General features: G+C 43.1%; 1 protein-coding gene and 1 long non-coding RNA gene across 6 annotated transcripts in view; one reads left to right on the top strand and one right to left on the bottom strand.

The window, feature by feature from the left end:
• Nucleotides 1–3,871: 3,871 nt before the first annotated feature.
• LOC149858122 (uncharacterized) lies at nt 3,872–14,182 on the bottom strand. Its single transcript, XR_016443847.1, has 4 exons — nt 14,011–14,182; nt 12,799–12,946; nt 12,362–12,515; nt 3,872–4,083 (listed from the first exon to the last, which is right to left on the bottom strand). It is a non-coding gene; the product is annotated as an uncharacterized LOC149858122 (long non-coding RNA).
• Nucleotides 14,175–14,604, top strand: part of CHRDL1 (chordin like 1) — a 58,469-nt gene continuing 58,039 nt past the window's right edge. Inside the window, exon 1 of one of the 5 annotated variants that reach the window (XM_090060255.1) lies at nt 14,175–14,523. The gene's annotated coding sequence lies outside the window, so the exon portion shown is untranslated. Of the gene's footprint in view, nt 14,596–14,604 lie in introns of all 5 variants that reach the window. The other 4 variants (XM_090060258.1, XM_090060257.1, XM_090060256.1 and 1 more) reach the window with 4 other exon arrangements.

The following is a 14,604-nucleotide window of genomic DNA, read 5'->3' as shown; positions in this document are numbered from 1 at the left end:
ATTGTTTTGAACTGTTCAAAAGGGATCGTTATTTTTCATGTGTTCAAGATTCTTTACAACTTTAAAAAACATGTTTTCATTGCTGAAAGAGTTGTTGACTTTTCTGCGCAATGAAAGCTCAGTACCAGCTCAGTAACCTTGTTTAAAAGTGAATACGTATTTATTTTTAAAAAGGCAAAGTAAAAAAGGCTCACATGAGAAAATTACAACCCGCTCTACTTAAACCAAAAGGAAACAAGAGTTGCCAGTTTGCCCAAATAAATACAAGAGCAGGAACAATAGCAGTAGCTTCCCCCACCCATCACACCCATCCCCAGAATACCCCCAGTTAACAAACCATGAACTAAAGAAGGCAATAAAACTTTCCTGAGTCCAAACTAGAAGATTGTACAAACACACTGGGGAACGAGCAAACTGATGAGTGAGAGTATTCTAGCCCAGTCTGTATGAGTGAAACAAGAATTATAGTGTCATTCTCTCCCGCCCTGCTCCCACCCCGCAGTGACAGTGACAGCAAACACTACAGTATAGACAGGACTTAGGTATTTTTACTACTTTGATTTCTAATCCTGCCCTGTAATCAGCTGCAAAGCCACAAACATTTCTCCCTGATTAGCTGTTTCAACTAATGAGAGGCTCAGGACTCAGCTAATAGGGCCATATTACCTGGCATTCTTGCATAGGTCTTTGTGGTTACATGGAGCATGACAGGTGCAGGATTGTGTTAGTGTATGTTCAAGGGGAAAAGAGATAAAGGCAAAGCCAAACTCAGACTTGGTGCAACTGCAGTGACTTCAGTCCCACACTGAATGTTTTGGATGGTTAACCATTCAGAAGCAAAACCTTGCAGTTCCTGTATGGTCATTACCCGAGATATAAAAGGTTTGACATTTTAATTAAGATCTACAATATCAATGTCACAAAATTAGTCTGGAATTACAAGAGTAGGGTTCAATATGATTGTAAAATGTATGGTGATTCGATTGAAGGTCAGCACTCAGTCATAAGCAGAGTGGGGCGGGGGGGTGCCAGCAGTCCAAGTTCAGGACTAGGGAAAATAAGAAACCAAGGGAAACCTTATATCCTCAAATAATCCTAGTAGAAGATATGATTTCAGCATGAAAGGATGCAGTCCTGCTTTAAAGTTTCCAAGCAAAAATCATTCTAATATAACTTCACTGCAAGATAAAAGCAGACTTGTGATCTTGTAGTACTGCACTCTTTGACTTGTATGTTTTTATTGGTGCTGCCATCCATATTAAAGAAAACAATCACTCCACTTCTGATATTAAAGATAACTTAAACATGTCCACTTCATAGAATCTGCCTGGGCTAATCCCTTTCCAGTAATAAGGCTGCCCTAAGTGTAAATTTTGAAGGTGAACTTCAAAAAGAAAAACAAACTGAGAAGTGATTTTGCCTCCTATATGGGATCACATTTTTAATACTTTTGTTTTCTCTGCATGGTATTTTTTCCCACTTGAAATATCAGGTCCTCCCCTTTGGAGAGGACCAGAGCAAAATCTTTGCAGAACCTGAATGGGAATATCATAATACAGCTGCAACAGAGGAAGAAAGAGAATCAGATACACACAAAACATTAAACTAGGAAAAAAACATACATCCAAAGGCAGAACGCTGGTATCCTTAAACGAAAGAAGCGTGGTCCAATAAATGGGCATACTGGACTGGGATTCAAGAAAAAAAGGTACTAACTCTTTGTGACATTGGCAATCCACTTTCTTTGTTGTTGCTTTGGTTTTTCCTTCTATAAAATGGAGACAATGAAACTTAATGTTCATTTCAAGGCACTTACCCCAAATGGAAAGTGCTTTGGAAGTTACTGATATAAAGAAGCTTTGCTAGAGACAAGTGTTAAGACTGCCTCGAATAAGGGAAAGTCAGCTGAAATTTGTAGACTTGTATCTGCTTATATCACTGGTGTTTTGGTATGTGGGCCAGGGGTCATAAAATAGTGGCTAATTTGTGATACAGAATTTATATATTTATGACACATATTTATGAATGGAAAGAAAGGGCTAGAGCTCTTAAGAGATAAGCCACCAGTGAGTTCTTGCATCTCTTCCTTCTATTGGAGAGCCCACCTCATAAGCTGTCACATGTTAGATATCACAACTGTTTAAACAGCATGAAAAATCAAATGGTAAGGAGGGTGTGAGTAGAAGGCTATGAGGACTGTTAAACTGAATAACTTGTGATTGTGGAATTAGTAAAAAAAACAAGATGGTAGTGTTAGACTCATAGTTGTGATGGTCCAGGAATAATGCAAGAGGCAAGGGTTTTGGGACATGATATCTTTTATTGGACTAACTGCATGGTTGGAATAAAGGTAGACAAGCTTTCAAATGCACAACGTTCTTCAGAGGTCACTTCATGAAGAAGTCTTGCATTCAAAAACCACACAGTTGGTCCAATAAAAGTTATCACCCCCAAAAAATCCTCGCCTCTAAAAAAAAATGTATTTTTTTGCGCTAGAAAAAAACAGTACGTGAAAATACTTTCCTTCCCTCCAGCACATGGCATTACACTGATACATTTATATAAAGGGATACAGAGCTCTTATTTTGACTTCATTGGGTGCAGGATAAGATGCTCTGGACTTGATTCTGACTTCAAATCATTTTGCATCATTGATTTATATGGCACCTGAAGCTGTAAGGGAGAGGACAGTCGGGTCCAACATGTTCCCCATTAGGCATATACTTGTTGTGAGTAACTATGAACAGCTAAAACAAAGCATGCCAAACATTGTTAAAATATGTCAAACTAAATTTTGCAGCCAACCAGCTCTTCAGCCTATGGACTGACACCTTCCACCACAGAACCATGCCATACCTACAGCATGGAAAACTACTGGGCCACCAAAACCTTGTGAGAAGTTTCATCTTTCCAAGAGGCACGTACAAAATTGAACAACAAAGGCAAAATAAATTCAAATGCAATGGGCTTGCGTCTCTTCTCATTTACAGCATAATTCCATTGGCTTCAATGGAGAATTAGACCTTGTTTCTCTAGAAACTTGAGCTTTAACAAAGGCTAGCTTGCTTTCCCCTTTTTGAAAGAGGGACAGAGACACAGAGAGAGAGTTACAAAGGAATCATTCAAACAGCACACATTCCCTAAATGGGAAGGTCACCCCAATGCTAAGGGCTTGTAAGTAAAACTCAGGCTTTCAATGCAGACTTTAAGCTAGCGACAGTATTTCTAAGGTACTAACCAGCCTGGCATTTAATTTGAAGTGGCCTTTAAGTGGCATGGAGGACTTTGTATGAACCCTTTGAATTGGACTGCATGTCACCCTACACAAATACAGGATATTATTTAAATAAATCTATATGATTAAAAAGACTAAAATGATAATGTTTGTATGTCACTCAGTAATTAAATCCAGCCATCCTTGTGAGAAGGGTAATATGCCTGTTGTATTAAAGTAAAGCACCAAAGCACACAGCAGTAATTTACCCAAACTAGTATCATAAAACAGTGCCCAAGACAAGAGAAGAACCTGGGAGTATTGACTCCCTCTGTGGGGGCTAGTCCTCCAGCACACCATAGCAGAAGCACTGTATGCACTTCATCAAGATGGAAAAATCAAAAGGACCCACCAGAGATCAGTTATGGGGTCTTCAACTCCTGAAGAGAAAGTGACTGAAAAGAATAAAAGTGTCTTGCCTTGTAGGCATAGCGTTCCTAGACTGGGGAGAGCTGCTAAGCTCATGCCTGTGCTGGCCTGAAGCTACTTAAAGGGAAATTGTATCTACTCATATTAAACACAGGGGAGCAAGATTATATTTGACATATGTTGGCAAAATATTTGCTATGGAGTCAGAATCACTGCAAGCTACCCATGTCCACAGAACAGGAGAGAAAATTTATCAACAGTAAATTAAGAAACCTCCCCATTTTCAAAACATTCCCCAGATTTGGGCCAAACTGCTTACTAGCTCTCCAAGAATGGTCCATGGATTCTCCACCTCTGATATCAGGCTGGATGCTGCAGATCAGGACCTGAAGGATATCTGAAGGGCTCTGCACTGGAACATGGCCAGAAAATCAAGGATGCTGTAGAAAGAAAAAGGTGTTTCGGCAAAAACTATGCGATGACCAGGGATGGAAAAGTAGGAGAGCTGCAGAGGCAGGGTGCAGTGCACTTGCTAACTCATGCACATGTAGGGCTCAGGCTTAGCACAGCAGGACAAAATTGACCTGGCAGAGCTGTGCAGTGAATTCTGGTCAGAACCTACTAATGCTGTGCCAGGCCAGCTTTAATCATGGCTCATCGTTCCTCATTTTGATAAACAGCAAATTTACCTAATGGAAAAGGAGAAGGAAACTGTCTTGTTATGATACTAAACAAATAACTTACCGGGGGATTATTCTGGAGAAAAAGAGAGAATGGTTAGGTCGTTCCTCCTGGGCTTGACTGTGCAAGCCTTACTTACTCCTGTGACCTCAGTGGTGGTACCTAAGTGCCTAAGTGTCACTCTACACATTACATTTATGCCACAATGAATATATTAATTGCGGCATAAATGGCAACAGTACTACAGGTGTATCCAATTTAAGGTACCATAAAATGGGAATATAAAAATATTGCACATATAATGTATTCTTATGGCTGGTTTCTATGATGCCTTAAACTGAGTATGTGGCATGTCAGAGGCTGCCTCAGGGCCAGTGCCAACTATCGGTCCGTACCTCCAGGGTAGCCCCAATTCTCCAGCTGGGCCCTGGACTGCCCTGTGGGTTCCCAGCAGGGGAAGTCTAGGGACCCCCCACCAAGAAGTATAACTTCCACGTGGGGGATGAAGCTCCTGGACAGGGGAGCTAAAGGGTTTCCCTCACCTGCAACATTAAATCCCAGCGCCTTGTAGCTTCCTTAGCTGCCAGGCACAGGAGATCAAAAGCTCCTGGCAGGAGAAGCCACAGGGCAACTTTAAACCCCATCACTCTGGTTTCAAATCCCTGAGGGGAAAGTACTTCAGCTCAAACCTGTGTTCCCCTGTCCCGGCAGCCCCCCCACAACTGCCAGACAAGGAGCTTAACCTTCCTGGGGAGGAAACCGTTGAGCAGACCTGGCTAAGCCTCTTGTGGGCTCAGATCAAGCATAGTCCTATGCTTGCCTGGCAGGGGAAATGCCATGATCACCACCACGGTGGCTTCCTAGTCACACCGGGGAAGACCTCTCTGCTGGCATGGGATAGGTAATGCATAGTAATGCATAGTTAACCGTGGCTTTATGCCCACTTTATGGAAATGGGAGACTCCTCCCTAGCTCACCCCTGGGGCCATATGGCTCGGGGCAAGCAAAACCTAGGGGCAACCAAACAAAACCCAAGCCGCTGGGCTTGGGCCTGCAAGTAAGATGCCTGCCAAAGGATTCGGGAACATCTGAAGCCCCAGGTAGGGTTGGAGGAGGTTTGCCAGAGTAGGGCCACTTATGGTTCTGGACTGACTCTCAGATTTGGGATTTGTTTTGGCTAATTTGGCTTGGGATATGGAAAATTATTTTACAGAAAAAGTCCTGGTCCTGAGACAGTTCAGGGCCTCAAACCAACCCCTGTGCCATCCTGGGACTGGGGCCAACAATCAGCTGATCAGGGACGCTAGGCTTCAGGCACCCAGCTTTCAACTTACTGGTAGTAGAAGGGGCATGGTTGGCACCTGGTTCCTGATCCCAACATTGTGCCTCGTGCCATGCATGAGGTGAAGCTGTTGGGATCAGGGATCAGAAGTCACGGTGTTTTTAAATGAAAATGTCCCCAGGGCCTGTGTACCCCCAACATGTGACAGCCACCAAGACAAGGTGCACAAATTCCCAAAGCCATATGCTTGTTGCAGGCAGCCATTTTGAAGGTCAAAAATAGCCTGAATCAGTGCACCTCCCAATAGGATGATTTAATGCTGTATTTAAAAACTTCCCTCTGCTCCTGGAAGTGGGGGAGGGGACTGGCTGATTGTATCTGTGACCCTGGCAGCTCTTCACAAGCAGAGACAGCTGAGTCACTAATATTTAGAAAAATAACATAATTGACTGTATTCAGCCCTGCCAAGGACCCCTCCTGGGTATTCACAGTTAAACATTAGCAACTCAGCCATTCCTGGCAGGCTTTGTGAAGGGCTGCCAGGGCTTTAGATTCAATTAGATGACCTCTGACAAACCCATTTCCACTGCAAACATCTTTTCTTTTTTAACTGTATTGAATCCCTAATAAATGTAGTGACATTGGAGGAGACCGCCCTTCCTACCTCACTGACTGTCCCAAAGCACCCTATACACAGCCAGATGATGGGCCCAGATGAAATGTATGCATTGCCTGATGTGATTCAGTAGTCTGTGTATGACACTATTTAAATATGAGAATGTGAAAGTGCAGCAGCTGGATACAGAATAGGATGTGAAATAATGCTGAAAACCATTGCCATGCCATGTGCAGGGGTTTTATAAGGCAGACTGCTCATTTTGACAAATTTTTATATCACTGGATGTTTTTCCCCATCATTAGCTATTGGATTCTATAAGTTTAAAAGGTACATGAGGGGACTACTGGATTCTTTGCTTTGTATTATATATTTTGAAGCACCGTTGTATGCATTCAGACCAACCTATTTTGGTTTGGTAACCCTGTTCTCAGCACATTGAGCCTAAACAAGTCGGCCCAGCTACTAAGCCCTGAGTCTCCCTTGCACAACGTTACAATTAAAGGAATCAGGGGAGTGCTAGACCCTTCAGATGGCACTCCTGAGAGAAGTTTAGCAAATCAAGTTTTTAAACAGTATAGCCCACTCTGTAGGTTACAAAGAGAAATTAATTCAGTGACACAAAATTAAACTGGTATGTGCTCTGATGAGATCGTTACTTACTCAGCGCTTAGGGCCTGCTAACATTTTTTCTGCCAGCATCACAACATTATTTTGTGCATGATGCAAAGAAATATAGCAAAGGTGGCTATGGAGAAGGAACTTTTCTTGGCATACAGTGCAAATTGGGATGTAGAACAGAGACCCTGCATGGAGTTCAGTCCTTGGGTCTTTTCCTGAATGCTCCCTGCTGAGCAATGCCACAATTAATCAAGCTTTCTAGGTTTTAGTTAATTGCTGGACCCCAATAAATTGGTTTGTACTGGCTTTGGTCCAGGCCTGATAATTTCATAGCCTTGAGTTTGGAAACTACTACACATTCACACAGGACCCTGCAAGCAGGGAGCTGGGATAAGAAAGAATAAAAGAAACTCTTCCACCAGGAACAGTGTCCTTTGCTAGATGTTTATTTTCACTCTGTATTTAATAATGTTTTTATGACGAAAGAAAACACCATTATTTTAAAACTTCTCTGTAGATAATTGTTCTCAAATAGGAGGCTCTACTTTCACCAGCATCCCCTTGGAAATTTCCACTCAACCCATCTTCTGTTGAAAGTTCATAGAGGCTTTTTGAGAATGGTCAAAGACTACTCACATGCACCACTGTTTGAGTGAAAGGTTCCTGGAGGTCTGTTGAAGGAAGTTCAAGGCCTGCTCTCTAACTTAGGCAACAGGATGCATGCCACCAGTGGTTCTAAAGTGTGACCCTAAATTAGCCCAAGATAACATCCTAAAGAGACTATGGAAAAGATTGTGATGGATTCCATAAAATGCATATTCCAAATGCATGTAGAAAATCTGATGTCTCATCTTTTCCTCTGAGGTTAACATATGATATTTCTATTAACATGAAAGAAAACTCTTGAACTATCAGTAGTATAGTTACCACTCTTACCACTGGGACCAAGTATGGAAGGGGCAAAATACCCTCACATCCCACTGGCATCAACAGGAGTGGACAGTACTCAGCACTGGGCAGCTCCTGGCTCCATGTTAGAAACAGTTGACTTTGTTCTCCCTAGAGAAGTCTCATTTGGCAACTTCAGTTCCACTAATGGGTTTCAAACGCTCTGTCAGACCAGTACATTTTCTGTGCAAAAGAATTACATAATGTGGGAGGTGTTACGTAACCTCTTTGTTATTGTCTTTGACTCACTGAGGCGAGATTAGCAGAACTAATCATGCTTTTAGAAAAGCATATTTGAATTGAGATTTGGGGTCCCATTTGGTCTTCTTCATTTGCCTGATTTTGCCTCAGAAAATGAGAATGAATAGAGCCTACTTTGTGCATCCTGGCTGCAACTACATCTACATCATGGTGCAGTGTCTGCAGACACTTAACTGCCTTTTAGGTACATGGTTACATTTTGGTGAAAACCATTAAAAAACTATTGAAGTCAATGCAGATTTGTATCAGCTGAAAAGGTATCTTGTAGCCTCAATTGTAGGGAAGAACTTTTATTGCTATTGCAATAAAGGAGGTGATAAAAGAGGCACAAGAGTTCTATTGCAATTGTAGAGAAGAACTTTTACATGAACTCTGCCATTTTCAGAGACAGATAGGGATACAGCAGCACTGAAAAGACAATCAGAATAAATCTCACTCTATAACTTAAGTGAACTTTCATGCAAAGAAGATTTTATGTTGCTTTTCATAGAACATGATGAAAATGTAGGCATGAAAAAGCTGCTGGACCTGTACTGTTGTAACTTTTTATCAAGTGAAGTTGTAGCTTGAGTCTGATTCACCCATATATATGTTTTCTGTATACAGCTGTGCATCATGAGAATTTAAGTAATTATAGATTTGTACTTTGATATCATATACTGGGAACTGAAAATCCCCCTCTTCACTCATGCAAAGGCTCATCCAGTGGCCTGCACTGAAGTCTTGACATTTTCAAAATGAGGCAAGGCACCAACCCCTACTGACTTACAAAAAAAAAAAAATTAAGGAAAATATGAAACGTACTTATTCTTAATCAATAGTGTTAAAGCAAGGTGAGAAGCCAGCATTCTGGCATCATTGGGAATCACCTCTAAAAAGTGAATTTAGTGGATGAACACCCCTAGAGGACAAATCAGAGATCAAAGGTTGCTGTCAGAAAGATTAAGATGCAACACTGACAGTAAGCTATGTGCCTGTCCGGAACTAGACCAGGTCTAAATTCAAGCATCTGGTTTTCAGAGCAGGAGAAGATTTGATAGGAGAGAAAGAGACAAACACTTTAAAACATCAGCTCTTATTTTCATAGAGAGTCTCATGGTAACTTGGACATCTACCTCTCTTAGGCTGTCTTAAAGACCCAACTTCAATTGCTTGTTTATCTTGGTTATAGCTCTTGTGACACTTTTGCCTGCAGTGAACTGCTGGGTTATGGTGCTATAATGCTCACTTAACTGCTATAACTTTATGTGGATCCTTTGTTCATAGGAGAAATACTCAGACAAGTAGTCCCATTTAAGTTAATGTGGAATTCTATACGTGAGGAAAGAATGTCCATAATTATGCACTTACATAATATGTCTAAAATAGGTCTAGATTAAATCAGATAGGGAGAAGATGCAGATGAATGCCTTGAGATGAATGCAAATCTACCACTATATCCATTGCAAGTATAGTATTCTGCATGCATGGCTTGTATATCTATCACATACAAGAGTGGTCTCACCCATGGTTTAGTGGCACCTTCTTTGAAACACAATTAATTTTAAAGCTATCCTTACATTTCTCTGACATTTCTTGTTTTTGTCACAGTTACTTTACCATTACACGATCATTAATTGGAGACTTTTTTAGGTCTGGGCAATTTTCTGACAGATCTAGAAACTGATATTTTCTAGTATATTTTCTAGTACATTGGTATACTAATTCCAGACACGTATCATGATTCAAGACAGTCATGACTGAGACTTCAAGACTCAAAATACTGAGACTTTTGTCCAGGGATCTCAGAGTTTTTAAGTAGTTGATTGGTCAAACCTCACAATAACTCCACCAGGCAGATAAGTATTACCAATACCAAAGATATCTAAAAGTCCATGGGAATTTTTCCATTGACTTTCATGAATCAGGATTTTAAATTAGAAACTTACCAAAAGCGTAAAAGTCACAGTATTTTGTACTGAGATCCTTGGATAAAAGTAGAGAAGTACTTGTGATGGATGTAGTGGTGGATTTGCATTCATCTCAAGGCATTCATCCTCATCTTCCCTCCTTCTAATTTAATCTAAACCTATTTTAGAGCAAATGGCAGAGCTGAGAATCCAGGGCGTCAGTCCCCACTGTAATCACAAGTGTCCAGATTTCTTTTCCATGATGAAGTTCAACATTTATGGCTTAAGCACAGCAACAAACATTTACTCAGGGATGAAACTTTTATTGTAGAATCCTGCAAATAACTTTAAGGAGGGGAGGGAGGGGGGAGTGCTAAATACATCTTCCAAAAGATTTTGTTTAAGCTCTTATAGGAATGCAAAAAAAATCAGGAGTTCACAATTTCTAAAGCTTTCTTTCACACTTGTATAAATTTTCAGACTCCTAGGCCTGATTTCAGGCTAAAACATTTTGTTACAGTTAAAGGGAAAATCAAGTTATGCATGTTTATGAAGACTCCATTAGGCACCTGTCATCCTAAATTTGGATAACTGGGCTAATAGCTAGTATTCAAATACACCAAGATGTAGTATTGATAGGTTTGAATCTATGTGGGCTCTCTTTTGCTCTTTCTTATTGCCACATGAATTGAGAAATTAGATTGGGATAACTGAGCATTGTTAAGTATCTTAGCTTCATCCACAACATAAAGAGATGGAGCTCTAATTGCCAGTTTCACGGATTGTTGGCTGGATAAGTCCCATTACCTTTAATGAGAGTCACATGGATAAATCTCTGAGCTGTTTAAAACTGTAGGGGCATCCTTGAGTCTTTAAGGCCCATCCCTGGGGATGCAAGGGGAGAAATGTTGTTTTGTGCAATTTTTTCTCCCCAAACTCCAAAAAACAGTGAACCGTCAGAGCTGGCATTTTCCAAAAAGGGGAGGGGCTGAGTCTAACAAGGGATGCCTTGAGTCTGAAAAGGTTGAGAATCACTGCTTTAGGGAATACAGGGTGTGTCTACATGTGCAATTAGTGCACACAAATAAAGTTCCAGAGTTTTTTGCTCCTGGGTGGGCCATTTGAATGTGTGCCCAAGAGCAAATAACCATGAAGCATATTGCTTCAGAGTTTATTTGTGTGCTGCACATTGAGCCTGGCTGGAGCAGCCCCAGCTGACAGCAGCTCAGAGCTACTCTGACCAGGTTCAATGTGCTCTGGAAGGTCTGGCTAGGGCACAAAGGTGCTTCAGTGCATGGCTAGCCAGCAGGCAGCCCCCATACTGAAGCACCCTCATGCCCCAACCAGCCAGGCAGTGTCTACTTATGCACTGCTGCACATGAAAAAACTCCAGAGCAAGCTACTACTTGTATTTACAAGTACAACCCTATTCCAGAGTTTATTAGTTCTGTGCACCTATTGTGTGCATTGTATTTGAGTACTGCAACATAGATGAGGTGACACACAGGTCACAGACTCTAATACAAAGCTGTATCAGCTGCAATGACAATGCAAGGCATAATGAGGTGGACCAAGACTGATATAGCATTAGTTTTTAATTTCTTTGGTTCAGAAGGTTAAAATTGCTCAACAGTGGTATTTTAACAGCTGAAATAAACCCACTGTGAATAGCTGTACTACCAGCTTTCTTCTCAATTCCCCTCCAATCTATCTTGGTCCTCACCTCAGTAAAAGGCAATGCATTCCCAAGCCTAGTCAGTCCCCTGGGGCTCCAAGATTGATGGGAGCCAAGATACATGCTTTATATTTTATTTTTCAAAGAAAGCCTTGAGCCCAAGCATGTCATTGCAAGGGCAACCTGTCTCCTTGACCTTATACCATCATCTCACAGAATTTAATAGAAAATGACAACTTTGAGCTAGCCCCTCATTTTCTTGAACTACCTGTTAGAACCCAATAAATAATTCTCTCTTTTCCACAGAGTTTTACCAGACAACTCAAACTCTGTAGAAAGGATCTCATTCTCTACTATACTGTGTAGCTATACAGAATAATATTTTCATCCCTACTAAATTATCTTGGGTTTTTCTATAAGGCAAAATAAGGAAACGTGTCAGAGCCACAGTCAAGAGAAAGTCAGCAGTATACTTTTATAAGATGACACAGACAAAAACAGAATGACCAATTTGGGGTTCCATTTTAAACAACACTGATAATTAGCTGTTGAACTCTCATTGAAATGTAGGCACTTGCAAAAATCCTATTATACATACTCTGCAATGTAGCGTCTACATAAAGGTTACTTACTGGTAATTCACCAACATTCAACCATCTCTATAACAGAAAAATATAATCACTCCAATTACAGAACAAAAATAATAGTTTAGAGACCTAGCAGAGAAATGAAGACTTTAACCTACTGTAGTATTATGCAACCTCCGAAAACTAGAGTGAAATGTTATGCTGGATTTTGGCCAGGACATGATGTCAGCTGCTCCTGCTCTTTCAAAGCTGCTCCTCTTTCATGGCCATTGGTTATGTTCACATCTCATCTGGAAGATGGCACCTCAGCTCCTAACATCATGAAGAAAACAATTCAGTGCAGGCTTGGAAGAAAACTGCTACCTACTAAGCCACCAACACAACTGTGATTTTTTTCCCATAGATAAAAAAAATGAAGAGGATCAGTACAACCATCTTTGATCTTCTGCAAGGCCAGAGAACTTGTAATTCCTACATCAAGCCTCTGGCTAAAAACTAAAACCTCTCTCTTAGGATATGAACACCTAAACTAGTTACTGTGTGGGTAAAAGTGTGGGTAAAATTCTGCAGTTATTGACCATATGCATGCTCTTACCCCAGATGATTTATGTCCAGTACTCGTGGTCAGAGCAATGGTCTAGGATTCCTTTGGGATTTCCATGCACAGGGTTGAATCCTGTTAAACTGAGATTCTGAAGTATTCTTCCACGCATAGGAAAGTTGTGAAATCTTCTTTGAAGACTCTAAGAAAGGGGTTGGCTAAGCATCAATCTTGGATAGTTTAGGAACAGCAATCATGTCTCCATGCTGGGGACAGGAATAGTTGACCACTGAGGTCCCTTCCAAACAGGTGTTTCTCAGCAGAAGCCAAAATGCAAAAAGTTACTCCATTTTCACTGAGCACATTTGGCTTCTACTTAACACAAGATGCATGGGAGGACTTGCCACAGAGTAGTTGATGTGCAGTAAAACTCCACGTCTCTTTTATCCTGCAATCAGTGAAGTGCCTGTGCCTCCATAACCCCTAGAGAGACGTTCGGTCTTGATTTAAACCGGCTTGCCTGGACTTTGGATCAGGCTCCTAGGGGAGTGTTCAGGGGTTGGATTGCTCAGAGCTGAGGCCCTCAGCGCACGCAGGGGGTTGTTTGCATGCCACATCTGTAATCATAGGTGGAGACCAAGCAATTTGACCAGGCAACATGTTTAAAGGCCAGATCTCATTAGGTGCTGCTCCTCTTCAACTCTGAGCTTTGTGGTCCAGTCACACAGAATTAAGCAAATACTAAACTCGACCCACAGTGGGAAACTCCATGAATGAGTCCTTGCAGGAGCAGGGTCTCAATGAATCGGGTTTTCTACCCATGAGGGGGAATTTATAACATTCCCATTGTCTTGGCATTTGTTTTTCCACGTGCATGTTCCCACCGCTGGCCATGGCTCACGCCTCGCCAGTGATTTTGCAGCGGGGGCTCCCAACCCTGTAGGAGAATTTCTCGTGTTCGCCCACGGTGGAAACAAGAGTCGCTCCCGCCTGTGCAGGGCTGGCACCCCACACACACTCCCCTGGAGCCAAACAGATGCACAACGCGGGACTGTGTCTGCACGTTACAAAACGTTCAGCTCCAGAAGGCAGCGTTATTTTTCTGTCACAGTATATTTTATTACGCCTCAGAAATTAGCGCTGAAAAAAACCCACCCCACTTAAAAAGGCAACTAATACCACCCGGTCCTAGGCAGTCTTAGGCTCAGGAGAGATGGGGCGTGGAGGGGATCACCTGTAGTCCCCCCCCCCGGCTGAGACCCTCACCAGGCGGGGGGCAAAGCGTCCTAGCCCCCTGGCTCCTTATTCTGTGGCCCGCCGCTGAGCCCAGCCCAGCCCAGCTCCATCCTCTCAGGCTGCTACCAGCCCCCTTCACCTTCAGCCCGCGCTTCTCGGACTCGACAACCCCGCCCGCCCCAGCACCTCCCCCAGGCTCCGGCGAGCGCCCGCCTCCCCTCACGGCTCCCGCGCCGGCCCTGAGGAGGAGGCGGGCGCCGGCACGAGGCTTTTCCTCCGCGATGCCCTCGCAGCTCGCTGGTGCCGGCTCCGCTCCTCCTCCCTTCCTGCGCGGGGCGGGCTGCCCCCGCTCTTCGCCGTGCCCTTGACCGCGACGGAGCCCCGGCCCGCCGGCACCGCACCGCAGCGCCTCCCGCGGGCGCGGCCCAGCTCCGCCCCGGAGCGCGGGGCAGGGCGGGGGCGGTGCGGCTGCCAGTCCCCGCGGCGCGGCTCGGCTCGGCGCGGCGCGGCTCGCTCAGCATCCCGAGGGAGCCGCAGCAGCAGGTACAGGTGCCGGCCCCGCAGGTTGGTGCCCCGGGTCCAGCCCTGGCCCCGCGGGCGGCGGGCATTCAGCAGGTTGGTTTT

Source organism: Crocodylus siamensis, chromosome 8 (genome assembly GCF_052110815.1).
Source record: "Crocodylus siamensis isolate JL-2025a chromosome 8, ASM5211081v1, whole genome shotgun sequence".
NCBI classification, from domain to species: Eukaryota; Metazoa; Chordata; order Crocodylia; family Crocodylidae; genus Crocodylus; species Crocodylus siamensis.
This window is presented reverse-complemented; position numbering and strand designations above follow the sequence as displayed.